Source organism: Octopus bimaculoides, chromosome 6 (assembly GCF_046866305.1).
Source record: "Octopus bimaculoides isolate indiv1 chromosome 6, ASM4686630v1, whole genome shotgun sequence".
Taxonomy (NCBI): domain Eukaryota; kingdom Metazoa; phylum Mollusca; class Cephalopoda; order Octopoda; family Octopodidae; genus Octopus; species Octopus bimaculoides.
The window spans coordinates 51,437,199-51,456,733 of record NC_142933.1 but is presented as its reverse complement, the minus strand read 5'-3'; the positions used below and the strand labels follow the sequence as shown (position 1 = coordinate 51,456,733).

The window sequence follows — 19,535 nt, the reverse complement described above, 5'->3', positions numbered from 1 at the left end:
TTGTTGCCAAGTTTCATCCTCACCACACGGGACAATCGAAAATTTTTCATTACCTCAGGTCTTAGAGAACGTGCTTTAGCACTGACAAGGCAGACTTCCTACTTTATTTTGAATAATTCATGAAGGATCATTCTCGCTGCGAGCACGTCGGTTGCGATGCCTTTCCTAAACGTATCTTTTAAATCTATTAGTTCTTCGTCCTAGTTTTCTCCATCACTACGACCTTATTAAAGCTTTTCGACTCTATACTAATCGTGGCTTTTCAGGGTGAACCACTATTTGTTGTGGTCGACTTTCCTCATCAAATCCTTTATAATTTATTCGCTAATAGTTTTTTTGCATGCCGGAAGCCACGTATTCAGCTTCTAGTAACCGTGTACTTGCCTACAAAACAAATTTATGTCGGCCGGACAGATCACAAAATTGTGCTCTCGGTTGCCGACGATTTTAAAATATGGACATCTATGCTATCATTATCTAATAACTCACAGAAAACTTTATTTCGATACAATCTGAATAATTCGAAGCTGTTTGATCATGACCAGGTTGATGATTTCGGAAAATCCAGTCGATTTTGGTGCATCGTTAATCAAAAGCATCTCCCCATTTGTTCATATCTGCCGATATTTTTTTGGTGTTTTGTTTCTTTTTCTTTTCTTTGAATTTGGTAATAGTTTGCTATATATGATTCCCCCACTGTTACCTACGCATACGACATGTCTGTGTGATGTGATCATGGGAGAAGCATAATTTGAAGAGAATTTTGTTTTTCTTTTGTCGTCATTTGTTATTTTTGGTGTCTTATGTTCTGTTGTTTGTGATAGCAGCTTTTCTTGCATTGTTTTTGTTGATATTGTTTTCACCCTTGGTGTTGTTGCTGTAGGTACTGCTTCTAGTTTTGAAGCTGGTGTTGCAATCCCAGTTTCTGCAAGTGCATTCTTTTATAGTCTTAGCTGCTAGTGCTGTGCTTGTTGCTGCTAATGCTGATGCTGTGATGTTGGCAAATATGGAGGCCTTCGTTCAGCTTTCATTTTCAGTTATTAGGAGAAAAGAGTTTTCAATGTCTCTACAGAAGTAGCATCGCAGTCTTCTGTTTTCTATTATCTACTGCATTTGCTGCCCTCTTGGGATATCTATTAGTTCGGAGATTTTGACTAGTGTTTCGGATGTATCTCAAACCTCATTTCAACCCAATTATCCTTTCGGAATCTTTTATATTTCTTGCAACGTGTTAGGAACTTTTAAAATCGTCTCATTTTGACTACTCTTCAGAAATCTATTTGTGGTGGGACACTCTGCGTCCCTGGCAAATTGGTATCAGTTAAAATTTTCAGTTCTTTGTGGAACAGTGGAATACTTCTTCATAATTTTAATGTATTCGAATTTATGCGTATGTCTGACAAAATTGATGTCTAGCAAAATAATTCTTAAACAGAGTTCAGTTTGTCCTGAAGTTATTACGCTTCGATTTGTGTATTGTCAGCGATAAGCATCTATACACAATTGTATTCCTTCCTACTTGGTCTAAAAGGCATTGCGGTATATTCAATGTAGTTTTTCTTTGTTCTATTTAGTTGTTGTGTTTCTCTACCTCTTCTAAATATTCATGCTTTTGATCTAGAGAGATAATGTCGCAAACGTTTGAAATTTGGCAAAAGAAATATTTCTGATATATTTTCACGGTTGCAGCTGCTGTTTATAGTACCATCGTTGCCATTGTCGTTGTTGCTTCTCATTGACGTGGTTGTGGCGGCTTAGTAGCAGTGGTATCGGTGGTGTCGGTTGTGGCGGTGGCAACGGTTGTGGTAGCGGTGTTGGTGGCAGCGGCGGTGGTGTTTAATGTGCTGGTACAGTTTGTTGTCATAGCGGTGGTAATGTATGATTTTCTGCTGGTGGTTGTTTTGCAGGTTTCTTTCTTAGACATGTCACTGTTATTGCTGATGTTACTGTTGTTGTTCTTGCATTTACTACATTTGTAGTATTCTGTAGTGAAGAGGGTTTCATATTCAGTATTTCGTCCCATCTTCCTTTCGTACTGGTTGGTCAGCAAATGTCAGGCGGATACATCTGTGTATATTTGCGTGGATTTTGAAGATCTCTCTTCTATCAGATTGCTCTACACAATGCAAACGTGCATTCAAGATGGAATTCCAGTCATTCACTCAATAGCTCTAAAGAGCATAATGTTCTGATGAAAAATCTCAGGAGCCTAAAATCTGATTTCCCTCTGTCAGTCGAAACGGAGATTGCTTCTGGTTTGAAGGAATAATCTTCACTAATGTACACGTCCTGGACCACCAACTTGCCGTCCGGTCCCAGGAAGGCCGACTGTGTCTCGAAAGAAATGCCTTTCCGGTGCAACATTAACACTGACTTGGAATTCCACGTAGGCGCAGAAATACGAATTTCGCAAAATCCTCAAAAATGGAGGCAATGGCATGTGTGTCAGAAATTTTGCTCTCGCTAATAGTTATCACACCAACTACTAGCGGCATGAGGTCACTGAAGGTCGCCTGTACTTCCCAGGTGACCTCAGAATACATGCACTTATATAACGTATTCTTGCAACAACCATGTTGGTAGGAAATAACTGAAGAAAAGAGCGTCACAAAACTCAAAGTCTATTCTGCAAGCGGGTTCAATGGAGAAACTAAATAACTTGTTCGATGCCTGAGGCTGGGATTCCTAACCTCATCTGGAAAATTCTCATTTCCCTATATCTCTTTTCTCTTTACACTTTTACTCTTTTACTTGTTTCAGTCATTTGACTGCGGCCATGCTGGTGCACCGCCTTTAGTCGAGCAAATCGACCCCAGGACTTATTCTTTGTAAGCCTAGTACTTATTCTATCGGTCTATTTTGCCGAACCGCTAGTTTACGGGGACGTAAACACACCAGCATTGGTTGTCAAGCGATGTTGGGGACAAACACAGACACACAAACATACACACACACACACATACATACATATATACGACGTGTACCAAATCCACTCAAAAGGCTTTGGTCGGCTCGAGGCTATAGTAGAAGACTCTTGCCCAAGGTGCCACGCAGTGGGACTGAACCTTGAACCATGTTGTTCGTACGCAAGCTACTTACCACACAGCCACTCCTACTCTTACATCTCAGCGTGGAATTTTGTCAGTGAACTGGTCGCGGTATCGAAGCGACGAAAATATTTTGGTAAATTAAATTTAAATGTTGAAGTGAATCTAACGGTTTTTGTATGAGTTATAAACATCTTCCACGCTGCAATTGTTTATATATATATATATATATATATATATATAGCTATTGACAGTTTTGTCAATTTCAGGTTCGTCGGAGCATTCATTTTGCTTTTATTGAAAGCCCCCATCTGTGTACATAGGTTTCCATTTCATGCTATGTAAGATAGCACTTTTTAAAATATTAACTTCATAACAGCTCAAACTGAATGTGTATGCGATTTTATCGTGTGTATTATTTTGTACATAGTATCATTTTTGTGCTGGTAGTTAGTGAACTTGTCTGAATTTTCTCTTTTTTTTTGGTGTTGAAGCAAAAATGTTAGTCCGAAAATATTAGTTGTTCTACAAATGGGTAGCTTAGTCAGTTGGTCTTTACAATCACTAATATTTCCGCCTCATTCAACAGGGAAATTACTTCTTGGATCTGTTTTATATGCTTATGCTTTATACTGTGGTTCCAGACCAGTTCTCCTGCCTCGCTCTTTCTACATTCAGTAGTGTTTCGCTTTCTTCCAACAATATCCATGTCTTTCTACTTCAGCACTCTAGCTCTTTTAAAACCGACGAAAGTGTTAACTTGTAAGGTAATTCTTTCTAAATAAGAAGTAAAGAGAGTGACATCCTCGCTGCGGCAGATGACTAATGGATATTGTAATGCAAGGCCTGTTGTCTTAAACAGAACTTCGATCCCGCTATACTGCCTTGGCCTAATTATATATGTTCGACATTCTTCCATACATCATGGAAAGCTCTCTCTAGTTGTGCGTTTTTGGCGCTAGTTATCCAGGCAATGAGTTGTTAAACCCACGCAGTAATATATAACAGTGTTTTAAGTGTTGCAGCTAGCTTCAATAAGTTACGAATGTTTTCGAAATCGATTGACTGTAAACTTCCGTTGTGAAGGCTATCCTCAAGAAGGAAGCCTAGCGATTGTTGCTGCTACTGTTGCTGTTTGTAGCGTAATGGCCTGTTTTCTACCGATATTATTCTTTTCAACGTTACTGTCGTTTTCCTTTTTGCTGTTGTTACAGTTGCTAATGCGGTTACAACAATTACTAATGTTACTTTCTTCGTCCTTGCTACCATTACTACTTACTAGCAAATCTACCCATCTACGATGGAGGCATTAAATGAGGGAAGGAAGTCATAACAACAGTATGTATTGCAAAATGTGTAAACGGACTTGATAGATTACTGGGTGATGTCTTAGGGAAATCACATTATTGTTGGTGATACAGTATTCTATTGCAGTTATATGACATGTATTTGTGACTAAGTGACGTGGTGACGATTCATTCACTCCTGAACTGAAATAGGCTCCCAACTTCTGTATCATGAATGGTTATGCAGACCACTCCTATGGAAAGCTAGAGCTTCCTTCGATAACTACATAAAAAGTATTAAGGAAAAAATGTTGGCGGAATTATGATGTAAGCACGTGCTAAAACCCCTCATAACTGTATTATTTATAGGGAATTTTACAATTTTTTTTTCGATTTTGTCTTCTGCATAAGGCTATTGATATAATTATGCAAAATAGTAATTTTTTTTTTAAATCCCCACACATGCCGATATGTTTATGCGTGCTAGAAACAGTATTTAAAAATTGAGGGAAGGTCTCTTATGATTGACTTATTTCATTATTCTAATATCTTCTGAAACTTATACAAATAGTAATATATACATATAGTAACTATATATACACATAGTAACTTATACATACAGTAACATATATAAATATATATACACACATACATTTTTACAGAGTTAGATTTATATACATCCCCGTATATATATAAACATTTCGACATATCTACACAAGTGTGCCCCAAATATTTGCTTCTTCATAACCTTGAGAAAATTTAATATTTCTTAATGATATTTTCTACAAATATGCTTCAGATCGTGTAGAATTAGATGAAATTGCAATTCATTGTGAAAACCTTCTGTCCCTAAAGGAGTTTTATAAAATTCACACTATTAGGCTTTGTTGTATATATATATGTATATATGTATATATGTATACGTGGGTGTATACGTATTGTTTTAATTATATCTTTATACACGCACATACATAAAAAAAACTGACACACCGTCGTTTACGACGATCACATGTATCCAAAACTTCACCACTCTTCCAACTTCATATTCCGTCTTAAAAAGAAGGCTATCATCTATTTGGACTATATGATTTGGGTCACCCAATTTCTTCTTGTCTTTCAACAATTTTTGAGTACATATTTCCCAGCAAAATAATTCGTACTACTGTACGGCTGTCTGTCTGCTAATGTCACTGGCATTTCAAATATAAAGTCCAGGATTATGTGAGAAAGTGTGAAGACCGTCAATTGACTTTTTTCCATAGCAGTGTTAAAAAATTATTTGGAAATTACAAAGAGAAACAAATGGTAGATTCGGACTGTCCGTATTTTAAAACCACGATGCAAAAAAAAAAAAATGAAAAAAAAATGAAAAACAGTGGAAACTTTTGGAATCGGGGAAATTTATTTTAAAAATTCCATAATCGTATTAATTCCATTATGTAGAAGACAGAATCGAAAAAAATTTGTAAAAATTCGTAAAAATAAAAGAAGTTATGAGTGGTTTTAGCCGGTGCTTGTTTAGATATACTTTTAGTTTAGTAGTTTACACTACCTTACGCTTGTATATACTCTTATACATTCAAAGTTCACAAATTTCCTTATTTAAATTATGAATCATATTTCTTTCGATAATATCAATATGATTACAAAACTTCTGGATTCTGTTGCTCTACACATAGCGACGTTTAGCTGGTCCGGTGTAAACATCAGAGTGGCTAAAAATACACCTACTCGATCTAAAGTCTGGCCCTGCGCCTTGTTGCTGTGAATGTGCGATCGGGATTATTAGGAATCTATCCATCTATAATAGGAAATAAAGGGATAGTATCGCAAATCCAAACCCTCTAAATTCACAAACTATACGGTGGGTCGGGGAATCCAGAGTTAATCCTCCTCGCTGGAGTTTTAATAAAAAAAAAATCAAAGGTGATTTAATAATGCAAAACTCATTATCAGTAATTGCTTAGTATACGAGATTAAAAAAGTAAATAAAAATTAAGTGTGGTTGTGGTGGTAGTGGTGGCGGGGTCTTCGGTAGAATAGAGAGAGTTTCTAAGAAATGTTTCTTAGTGGAAGTACTTGATCATTCTGAGCAGACTTTGACAGCATTAATTCAACGATGGATTCTGCCAGAGAGTCACATAGTAAGTGATGGCTGTCGATCATACCATAATATTGGAATTTTAAATGGTGGCGCATACACTATCAATGCGATTGTACATGAAGAAAATATCGGAAACATGTGGATGCGTGTTAAACGCAAATTATGCTGTCAATTCGGCACTTCAGTGGCTTTCTTTTGTTTCGTATTTGCACGAATTTATATGGCGTAATCCAGTGAAGCAAGCTGACTTACTTCCCTTTGCTTCTTTTATTAGTTATCTCACCCTTAATTTTTATTTACTTTTTTACGCCCGTAAACTAAACAATTATCCTCAATATCCACTAAATAATAATGCTTTTTCAAATTTGTTTTCGCTACAAACCTTCCTGATTAGTTCCTTCGTAATCCCGAAAAACATCGTGACCACTTGTCCAGCCGTTTCGCCGTGATGGGGGAACAGCCAGACAAACATAACGCCCATTATAGTAAGATTACTGTGATAATTAACTGCTGCTCTCTACAGTTTGTTCCTATAGTGGTGACGAAGTTGACAATGGACACATCTTCTGCTGATGAATCTGAAAATTTCTTTATTTGGTGTATCATCGTTCCTGCAGCTACTACTGTTGCTGTGATTGTAGATACTATTATATTTGTTATAGTTATTGTTTTAAATGTCGGTGTGGTCGTAGTTCTCGATTTCGTCGACACAGTTGCTACCGATGGCAGTCATTTGACTTAGTGTGAGTAAAGAGAAATCGGTGCAATTTAGTATCGTAGTCAGAATAATCATTCCTTTCCTACCATCTTTCACAGTTCATTGGGCGTATATATTTTGTTGTCAGTGTGATTTTAAACATTAACATTTCGGATATGGTGTAATTTTTGTCATAAAAGAGATCTCCAATTGTTGCTTCCCACTTCACACAGTGACGTAATGATTTCTTGTTTAACAAAGTATCCTCTCACCAAAATAATTGATTAAATAAACAAAAACAACGTACTCCCAACAAAACAATTAGCAGTATACGAGCCAAAGTGAAGCACATCCGATAATCAAAAGCAGCAGCAACAATAACAACAATGACAACAACAACAGCAACAAGAACAATAATAATAATAATAATAATAATAATAATAATAATAATAATAATAATAATACAAATAGACCAGATATAGTTGTCAAAGATCATGAAGGAAAAAAATGCCTTCTAATTGATGTTTCAATACCAGCAGATGACAACGTTTCTCTAAAAGAAATGGAAAAACTTTCAAAATACAAAGACCTGGAAATAGAGATAACTCGAATGTGGAATCTAAAAACAGAAACAATTCCTATCATAGTAGGTGCCTTAGGTATAATAAAAAAATATTCAGACAAATACATAACAAAAACACCAGGACTTACAAATATATATAACATACAGAAAATTGCACTACTGGGTACTGCACACATTCTACGCAAAACACTTTCAATACAGTAAACATAAGAGCACCACAGCAAACCACAGCACATACCCAAGGCGCACAGAGCTGCGCTCGGTAGTGAAGTGAAAGCACGTTATAAAAATAAAACTACTGAATAATAATAATAATATGAGATTATGTATAAGTAGAAGTTTAAAAAGAAATAAAACAAAAAACATATAAAGTAGAGGCTGGAGGAAGAAAAAACTGAAAAGATGAAACCGAGGAGGTATGTAAGTTTGGTGAGACGTAAAATTTTAAGCGCATGATAATGATAGTTACTGATTGCAAAGGATGACAATGCAATAGTATGCAACAGATATAGTATAATATAGGTTTTGTCGTATCTCAGTTACGATTAAACACTAGTAAACATTTCAAGCATATATTATTACGTGCAATGTGATGCTTGAGAAGACAGAAAGGTTTGAATAAGAAACGTGTCACGTGACAACTTGAACATGTTGAGATAGGCTAGTACTAAACAAGTGGAGAGCGTAAAGTCTGAGCACGTCTACAAGAGATTTGGGATTAAAAAATAGTCATGACTATGGTTTAAAGGGGAGAGTCATTATGTCAATAACGTTATTCGTACTGGATGTAAGTGTATTTCCATATTGTCAATTAACTAATGTAGTATTGATCTGCCGTACGAATACTTCATTTTCAATGTCCTCGTGTCTTCGGGAGAATATTTTTCTATCAATAAGTAGAAAATAATTAGAATATCTGTTTCAACTAACGATTTCTCGCCAAGAGCTTCGTGGAAATAATAAAGGAGAAAAATATCGAGTAATATTTGTTATAATAGGAAAACAATTCTTTGTCTCTACTGTTATCTTCTTAGAAAGACTAACTCATAACTGGATATGGTAATGAACTGAAACCTGATGGATAGTAATGACGAAGACATAATGAACAAATCTATGCAGATTCAAATTATAGTAAATTATCCCAAACTGTCATGAAGTGGTGTAAATATCCGTGATGACATTGTGGTTAAATTTAGTGTATCAGATGTAAGAGAATAACTTACTTGCCTAAACTCAAAATTCAAGTTTATTATGACATAAGGATTATTATTTCGAGATTATTATGCTATAAAGTTCACAGCGACACACACGCAAACTCACACCCACACACACACACATACACACACACACAAACACACACACACACACAAACACACACACACACACAATAAGCATTAAGTGGCATGAAGTTAAGTGAAGCCTACAACAACCATTCTAACATTAAATTGTCAAACGGAAAACAAATAGGAAGAAATTTGACATAAGCGATGCGATGCTGTAATAGAGCATATTCAGTTTAAAGGTAAACAAACAGAAATCTTTATGAAATCATATTACATATGTGTAAAGTGGTTTAATGTTAGAGGAAATCGTGACAGAGTTCAGTAAAGCACTTTAATGAGAACGCTTTTTTTTCTAGCACGATACAATATATCACTTTTATACTGATATTGTTTTAATTCCACCTATCGTCAGAGCGATGATACACTCTACTCCAGAGTGGATATTTGCCACTATGTAATGGCTCATCATGAAAGTAAAATAACAGATTTTCAACGAGTTAAGATAGATTTGATCTATGCATGCTGTTCACTCCCTGGATATTAATGTCTGACTGCACGAATTGTATCTGCTTTTCTTTGTAACTCTAACTTCTATGATAGTAATAGTTTGATACAATTGCTAGGTAGATATGAATGATATTTCATCATTAAAGACTACATTGTGAATGAGAAGATCAAACAGTCGGATATTTATAAGCCTTTGGCTTTAAATTGCTATTCGAGGGCACTACACATATACTGTGAAATAATGATGAGTCTAACACAGCAATATCAAAATAGGGAATCACTATTACTAAAATTGAGTTCAAACGTATTAAAACATGAGAGTAATTCAATATGTTATTTTCAAAATGATATGGATAACGCTTCTATGTTGTCACTTATAATCCTGGGCTAGATGGAGTGAAAGATAAAAAATTTCCAGTTAAAAAGGAATAAAAATATAACAGAGTCAAGTGGTGGGGGCTCTGGCTCGGCTCTTTCAAATCTCTTACAAAGCTTATAACTTTCAGAAGCAGTTAAAATACATGCAGGTCATCGGTGACACCCAAGCAACAACTACTTGGGAGAAAATTCTTAAATATTCTGTCTTCTAGACTAGCAACGGATAGGGTAAAAATGTTCCACCGAGAAAAATATAAACTAACAATAGAGAGACGTGAGAGAAAAATGCAGAAAACATAGAACAATAGAAATGTAAAGAAGTAAAAACTAGTAATTAGATATTACAAATATGATTTTTTAAAAACTGATCATCCTTCATTTAAGTCATCATTCACCTTTTACTTGTTTCAGTCAATAGACCACGGCTAGGTTGGGGCATAACTTTCAAGGATTTAGTCGAACGAATCTGGTACTCATTTTCTCAGTTACTGAATTGTTAAGTTACATGGACGCACGCAAACAAACCAACACTGGTTATCGAGGGTGTGAGAAAGAAACAATGGCACACGCACAAACATAATATATATATATATATATATATATGGATAGATGGCGGGCGTCCATAAAGTTTATATCAATCAAAGTCTTTCACAGGCCATCAGTCAGTCCGGGGTTTTATTAGAAGACCCTTGCACAAAATGCAGCGCAGCAGTACTGAACCAGAAAACACGTGTTCGCAGAGCAAGCTTCTTAATCACACGACCATATCTACACTTAATTATAGGCTTACAATCTAAAGGATGAAGTACTGCTATGGTTTTAGGTTATATCGATGCTGGGAATCAAATACAGGAAAGATCGAAATGTTTGACACTAGTCTAAAGACATTTTTTAAAAGAACTTAAAAGCACTTAAGATATTTCAACGATAAATTTTATCTGTCATCCTGTTAACCGCTACTACCTGATCTTAGGATACCTTTGACAGTGTCGTGCCCACCCCCAGGCAGCACGGGGGAGAGAAAAATCAATAACTACAGGGGTCTAACTTGCTGCTGTCAGTTTGTACCAGTCGCCGTCGAGACGTCAGATCTTCTCGAACCCCGTACTACTGATTTGCTCAGCAAAATCGTGATAATTTGAGCCCGTTTGAGAAATGAGCCTCCCGAGGTGAGGTGTCGCTGGCCATTCTCCGAGACAACACCATTCCGGTCATAATCGCGGGGCGCACTGGGTACACCATTTGTTCTGGGGTATGTGATCCAGCGCCTCTCTTCCTCAATCTTCTGCTTATTCGCCCCCATTTTTTTCATCTTTTTCCTTTTTATCTTATTTTTATCTTTCTTTCTATTTCAATGTTATGATTCAAAATGTGATCTGTTGTATAAGTGATTGTAGAAACAAAGCTTTTGTGAAGTCTACCCGCCTTTCTTCTAAGAAGGAAAATAAAAACAGCTGATTTTTCTCCGTTGGATGCATTGAAAGAAATAATGCATTGAAAGACACTAGAAGTTTTCGCTTTTCAATATGACCACTTTGGAGAATAGCTCCATTGAAAGAGTTTGTACGCACGGGTGTGTGTATGTGTTAGTGTGTACGTCTGAGTATTTCGTTGGCATGTCTGTGTGTGTGTGCCTTTGTATGTGAGTGTGCGGGGGTGGCTGCGTAGTTGTGCACAAAAGTACAAGCGGGTGCTAAAGTGCAAGAAGCTATTTCCGTTAAAATAAATAAATTTATAAACATATTTCATTTCAAATTTTGCTATTTCACACTACATAAAATGCTGTATAACTTCAATATTTAGCATGTCTAATTTTAATGACTCAAGTATTTCCGTTCGTGTAATTATGTAATTTTTAACTGTTATGAATTATGCTTTTTAAATATTTAAAAATACATCATACAACTCCATTACCACTTCCCCTCTTCTAATTTACCCACTTCTTATTGACGATCTTTAATTCTATTTCATGTACCGTCTCATCGGTCTTGTTATTTATTATATTAACTCATTATGATCAGATTCTTGTAGACGCGTCTCCATTCTGTAATATAATAGCTCCATTGTTAAGAATCTAACGGCGACAGCAATCTGCACAAGACTTATTTTCTTTATCTTTTTGTCATTCTAAATATTTTATCTGGTCAAATATTTTCCAAATCATATTTCTTGAACAAAACACGAGACTTTGTTCTGATACTCAGTGTAACTTTAATAGAAGTTTCATTACCTATCAGAACTATTAATCTTATAGATTTTTGTTTTCATTTCATATTTCTACATTAATCATAAATACGGCTATTATCAATAATTAACTCTTAGAACTTTCTTCCCATTTAGTCTTCAATAACGTGAAAGTATTATATATATAAATATAGATACAAACATACACACAGAAATGTTTCCCTACATATGTATGTATATGTATGTTTATTTTGTGTAAATATATGTATATACGTGTATATACATACATACACACATACATGCATACATACATACACACACACACACACACACATATATATATGTATATATATATATATATATATATATATATATATATATATACATATATATATATATATATATATATATATATATATATATATATATATATATATAATATATATATATATATATATATGCCCATATATATATGTAATAGTGTATGTATATATGTAGCATGTGTATAAGTAAACGTATAGTATGTATTTGTGCTTGTAACAGAACCAGTTAAATGCAGACAACTTGATAATTAATCATCTTTCTCACTCCACATAGCTTGCAGACTGTACTTTTCTTCATCTTTATATCTCTCCCCACCTCTCTCTCTCTCAGTCGTCCTCTATTTACTTCTCTTTTTGTTTCCCCCAATTCTCTCTCTATCTATCTTTATATGTCTCTCTTTCTATCTCCTTGTTTTCAGTGATACATAGAGAGATCGATAAATGTCATATACGGGAATAGCAGTGCTTTCAAGAAATTTGCTTGAAAAATATATCATTCCCGATTCGATTCCATTTCAGTGTTTTCCATAATAGCCGCAAGATTACCAATACATTTCAATGAAATTCGGGTCCAAAAACTGTGCACATTCGCGTCGTATAAGCATCTATGTATATTTGTGAGCATGTTTCTATTTTACTGTACATCAGCAGGGAATATAAACATCGACAAAATCTGGTGTTCTTTGACTCAAGTCTACAATATTACACAATTCTCTCCTTCTGTTCCTAGAATTTCGGTTATTAAAGTATGATTGATGAACAAAAAATCTAAGATTCTGTTGTTCACAGCTTACAAGGAAAAACTGAGAAGAGTAAATGTGGAAATAAATTATGTTATATAAATAATGTGATCACAAATTCTGTAGATTGAACGCATAATTAAGGAAAAATATTGTATGTACCGGCTTTCGCCGATGTTTATATACTTTACCGATATGTAGTAAGATATAAAAATGTCCTACATATATACATAGATGCACATACGACGAGAATCCGCACACTTTGGGACCCAAATTGTATTCAAATGATATTGGTCATCTTGCAGCTATTATGAAAGATACCAAAATAGAATTGAACTGAGAGTAATATGTTTTTTTAAGCAAATTCCTAAAAAGCATTGATATTCCCGCATATGACATTTATCGATCTCTGTATGTATCACCACAAAGAAAAAGAGAGAAGGTGTGAGGGAGGAGAGAGATATGTAAATAGAGGGGGAAACGACAGGGAGATAAATATATATAGAGAGAGAGACAGATGTAAAGATTGAGGAAAACACAGACCACAAGCTACGTCAAGCGAGAGAGATGATTTATCAACTTGTCTGTATTTAACTAATTCAAACGCACATACATACACATTACATGTATACATATATTTATTGAATGCATAGTTAAAAAAAAACTAAGGGATTTAATATATGTACGCTAAACAGCGTTAGATTATAATACGGATGAGTATAGCATCTGCAAGATATAAACAAACATGTAATGATACTAGGTGCAATAAATTTTCTAACTGAAAATTTCTTAAAGAGGGTTGTATATCAAAAAGAAATGGCTTCACTCAGAACGACGCTGGATCGCCATGCACGGTGCTTTAACCTCATTTCATTTCCTCTCTCTCACCAAGGTCATCAGCTGTCGGACGCCGACGAAGGGAAATAACCCTGAAATCCGGATACGTTCGTGCTGCAGATCGAGGTGAGAGGGATAACTTCCCTTGGCAAACAGGACACAGTCGTGTGTCGATAAGCCAGCTGGAGGAGATGTCCTCCTGGGGCTAAAAGCAACAGTAACATCCACCCCTAGGGGTCAGCCACATTTAAGTGGCAATATACTACACTTTATATATATATATATATATATATATATATACATGTGTGTGTGTGCATGTATGTGTATGTGTCTGTGTCTGTGGCTGTGTCTGTGTACGTGTCTGTGTGCGTGTGTGTATACGCGCTCACGTGCGTGTATATATATATATATATATATTTATTTACACACACACACACACACATATAATTCTTATTAATTCTTAATCGGACGCAGTAACAGGGCAGCAAAAGCATTTGGTGGCTTGGAGTCACGCGTCTGGCGCCAGCGACATATAAATAACAATACAAAGCTGGCTCTTTACAAATCATTTGTCTTAACATCCCTATTGTATTCCTGTGAAACTTGGACCTGTTATGAAAGGCATTTTAAAATGTTAGAAAAATTCCGCCAAAAATGCCTTCGTCATATTTTAAGAATTAAATGGAATTCTTTTACTCCAAACACAGATATCCTTGCATCTGCAGGCATCCTCTCAATTAAAGCCATGATTTTGAGGAACCAATTGAGATGGTGTGGCCATATTGTTCGAATGGCAGATGAACGCATGCCGAAACAGCTGTTTTATGGTGAGCTTGCAGAGGGGAAACGTTATCGGCATAAACCTAAAAAAAAGGTTTAAGGATGGCATAAGGACTGCTATGAAGTCAATTGGAATGGCTCCAAAAGATATAGAAGTCCTCGCTTCAGATCGAGTTGGATGGCGAACAAGGGTGTGGAGTGGAGTGAAAGCATTTGACGAAGCCAGGATGATGCAAGCAGGGCTCAAGAGACATTTAAGGAAAAATGTAAAGACTGAGAAGGTGAATGACAAGGACCTTTTTGTGTGCACAGTCTGTGACAGACCATGTCTGTCCTTGGCTGGCCTCAAATCTCACCTGCGAACCCATGGAAAACAAACCTCATCCAGCTATTCTGATTATATGTCTGTGCACACGTTTGAATGTGGTGTGTGCCAGAGGGTTTGCAAATCCAATGGGGGTCTTAAAAGACATGTTAGGATCCACAATGAGCAGAACTTACTTGCAGGTATTGGTAGTGCAAATCAGAGGTGCAATCTGTGTGGGTGTTTTTTCAAAACACTGTCTGGTTTAAAAAGCCACATCAGACGCCATGAAAGGGCTAAGGTGTAGGTGCAGGAGGTGGTCAAACTCTGTTTAAGGAGTAGACAACCACCATATATTTATTTACACACACACACACACACACAGACATATAATTCTTATTAATTCTTAATCGGACGCAGTAACAGTGATAACGCCGCACCCTAAAATTGCTCTTTCAATGCATTCGATTGTTCTCCATACCGGTTCCCGTTTCACAATTTCGCTTACAAGGTTTATGTGGATCTGAGACTGCGGTACAAGACGCACATGACTACATACTGTGGAATCGAACTCCTGAAGCACTTTTCTATACAAGTTTCATTCATTTATGTATTATTGTTAATAAATGTGTGAATATATGCAAAGGGCAACATGGAGAAATTTTCAACTTCTTTTTATGTTTGAGTGGAATTTTGCGGGCATTTCCCAATAGTAAATAATACTTAATGCTCTAAATGAAGTATTAACAGTAACTGCACGATAAAGTGAAGTATATTGCCACTTAAGTATGGCTGACCCCTAGGGGTGGATGTTACTGTTGCTTTTAGCCCCAGGAGGACATCTCCTCCAGCTGGCTTATCGACACACTACTGTGTCCTGTTTGTTTTGCCAAGGGAAGTTATCCCTCTCATCGTGATCTGTAGCACGAACGGACCCGGGTTTCAGGGTTATTTCCCTTCGTCAGCGTCCGATAGCCACCGATCTTCGATGAGAGAGATAAATTCTTGGCAACCTTATGTATATTTTTCCAGTGAAATTCTTCACTGATATCGAAAAAGTGAAAACAAGCAATGTTAATTCTCTAAATGAAGTATTAACAGTAACTGCACGATAAAGTGAAGTATATTGCCACTTAAGTATGGCTGACCCCTAGGGGTGTATGTTACTGTTGCTTTTAGCCCCAGGAGGACATCTCCTCCAGCTGGCTTATCGACACACTACTGTGTCCTGTTTGTTTTGCCAAGGGAAGTTATCCCTCTCAAACAGGGCACAGTAGTGTGTCGATAAGCCAGCTGGAGGAGATGTCCTCATGGGGCTAAAAGCAACAGTAACATCCACCTCTAGGGGTCAGCTACACTTAAGTGGCAATACTTAATGTATTCTTTAAAATATCACTAACTCTTGATGAACCTCTACTATATAATTACTATAACATATATTTGTGCATTGGAAAAAGATATTATAGTGAAAGAAACTATCAATATGTGCATTGTACAAGTAATATTTTTACCATTGTCAAGGCGGCGAGCTGGCAGAAACGTTAGCACGCCGGGCGAAATGCTTATCGGTATTTCGTTTGCCGTTACGTTCTGAGTTCAAAATCCGCCGAGGTCGACTTTGCGTTTCATCCTTTTGGGGTCGATAAATTAAGTACCAGTTACGCACTGGGGTCGATGTAATCGACTTAATCCCTTTGTCAGTCCTTGTTTGTCCCATCTATGTATAGCCACTTGTGGGCAATAAAGAAATAAGAAACGTTAGCATGCCGGGCGAAATGCTTAGCGGTATTTCGTCTGCCGTTTCGTTTGAGTTCAAATTCCGCCGAGGTCGACTTTACCTTTCATCCTTTCGGGGTCGATAAATTAAGTACCAGTTTCGAACTGGGTCGATTTAATTGTCTGGCCCCCTTCCCCAAAAGTTTCGGGCCTTGTGCCTAGAGTAGAAAAAAATATTTTAACCTTTGTATATTATGAACATTATGAAAATGAGTATAAAAAGAGATTATTTACAGAATTATAAATATTGGTAAGAGTTGCGCGAATGAAATATAGTATTTACTAAAATACCATTATTACCAACATGTGGAATATTAGAACTTATTTACTGAATTATCAAAATTAAAAGAGTAATGTCGTTAAAGGAGATTAATTACAAAATTACCAATATTTCCAAGACACATGAAACTAATGCCGATTACTAAATTATCAACATTAAAAAGTTGAAATAGATTATTTACTAATAGATTATTTGCCAATAGATTATTTACCAATTATCAACATTATCAAGACTTGTCTAGTTTATTTGGGAAAAGTAAACGGAACTATAATGCTGAATACTACGATTAGTTAATAAGCTTTAATGTATGATTTGGCATATTAATGAAACACGTAAATATTCATAATGTGATCGTTGCAGATAATATAAATTATTTATCAGTCGTTCATGTGGAAAGTAGTTTTGTTTTGTATGTGTATATCTACTAAGTTATGAAGTGTGGCTGTGATTCCTGTGTTCAAGTCATTGGTGTATATCCTCTTTCTAAACAAGAAGCATTATTGTTTCATGACTCGGTTTCCAGGACAATACAGAATACGACGTAGACAGTCAGGTAACCTTATCTGAGCTGGAGCAATTCATCTCTTATCTACAAAACATTATACTCCAATGTTCATGAAGGAAAAATGCATTGACTTATGGTTAATGCATTGAATTCACACTAAGAATTTCAACGTTTTATGGACTAAAATAATTGATACTGTTCATAAATCGAAAAACTCCAGTAAAATGTACTTAGTGTATTCTTTACTTTTTTTAGCCGTCATTGATAAACCTATGAAACAACACCACCTTCATGTGTATATATTTTTCAATAAATATATGGAGATGGGAATTAACATAAATAAATATAGTTTACATAAAAGTAGAATATGATTGCTTGAAATATCACTTTTTAATGTGAATTCTCGGAAGAAAAGAATGAGTAGGGGTTGCATTGATCGACCTGCTAGGAAGTGACAACAGTATTTGACTACCATAGTAAAGAATCAATGCATCCTTTTCCTCAACAATCAATAATCAACAAATGTTTATCTTTCCCGTCGAAGATCTGTTGGTAAAACATAAAGTGAGGTCGGACGGAGAAAGCGATAATTGTGTGAATACATCTACCAATGAATGTGCAATAAACTAAATAAATATCAGATATATTAGATTGTTATCTTTACGTCGTATACAGCGGAGTCGGAGTGGGTGATGAAATTTGGGGCGAAAACTTGAAGTTATAAACAAAATAGAAACGAAAATATAACAAAAAAGAAAACTGATCGACAAATTATGTATCAATTTTGAAATAATATGATTACATTTGAACTGAAGGGTGACAAAGGAAATATTCACTAAGAGAGAAACAAATGGTGTTTAAGCTTAGTTTATATGATTCGATTTTCTGATATATGCAGATCGGCGCCATGTTGCTTGCCCAATCAGACCATTAGCAATTCCAGTTGTTTTCCTTAATGCTATTTGTTTAGATTTTGGTAGTGACCTCAACATAGACCTGCTTCATATGAAATCATTAATTTATTTACAATTAAGTTCCTTTTCGCCGGTAGTAGTGAGAAAGAAGGGGTAAGTACAAGAGCTTCGGATTCCTAGCAATATAAGAAAAGAAAACAAGCAATTTTCTGTTTGTCTACATGTTTTATTTAGCAATATTACCTTACAGTATAAACCTATTAGGGATTGCTAACAAATCTCTAGTATATGATCTTGGTATATTACATTAAGTGCCTAATGCATTAGAACCCAAGGATGGGAATATGAAGAAAAAAAAAGCGTGAAAAATTGCAATGCAGCACGAATACAGAGAGCTACACTACATCAAGCCAAAGAGGCAACGAGCGAACTGCTACTGAGCCCTCGAACTTCTAGATGTTGCAGATATTCCGTTAAAGAAAAAGCAAGTTAGTGTGTCATATATTATGTCTAATGAAAAGGCAGGAGTGTCACAGTTAGACCACGTTTAACCAAATCGATGAGCGACAAACGACACAAACAACTTGGAAACAAATAACAGATTCCCTGCATATCTGTATATATGTTTCATTTATTTCATCATGGGCGTTATTAGTTTTCCTGTGTCTAAATACACTGATTACTATTAAACTATGCTTTTAATGGCATAGTACTAGAAATACATTTGTGGGTTAGATTAACTTCCGTAAACTCTCTCTAAATGATATTATCAATGCAGGCTGAGTTCTTAAGTAATTCATTCTTAACCTATCCCAGGTCAAAGTTTTAGAAAGTTTTTCGTTTCATCCGGTATGCATAGGACAACACTCATATAGATCTTACATAGTAAGCTGTGTTGCAATTTGGCATTTATGTTTGGTCTCTGAACTTCAAATAGAATTTGAAGAGAAAACATATTACATTATCGTTTCTTTTCTATCATCTTGAAAGGCACATGATCCATATGG

General features: G+C 35.7%; 1 protein-coding gene across 4 annotated transcripts in view; it reads left to right on the top strand.

Moving 5' to 3' along the window:
* LOC106869618 (neuronal acetylcholine receptor subunit alpha-5) overlaps positions 1-19,535 on the top strand; it is a 499,717-nt gene that overhangs the window by 372,656 nt on the left and 107,526 nt on the right. The window lies entirely within an intron of this gene.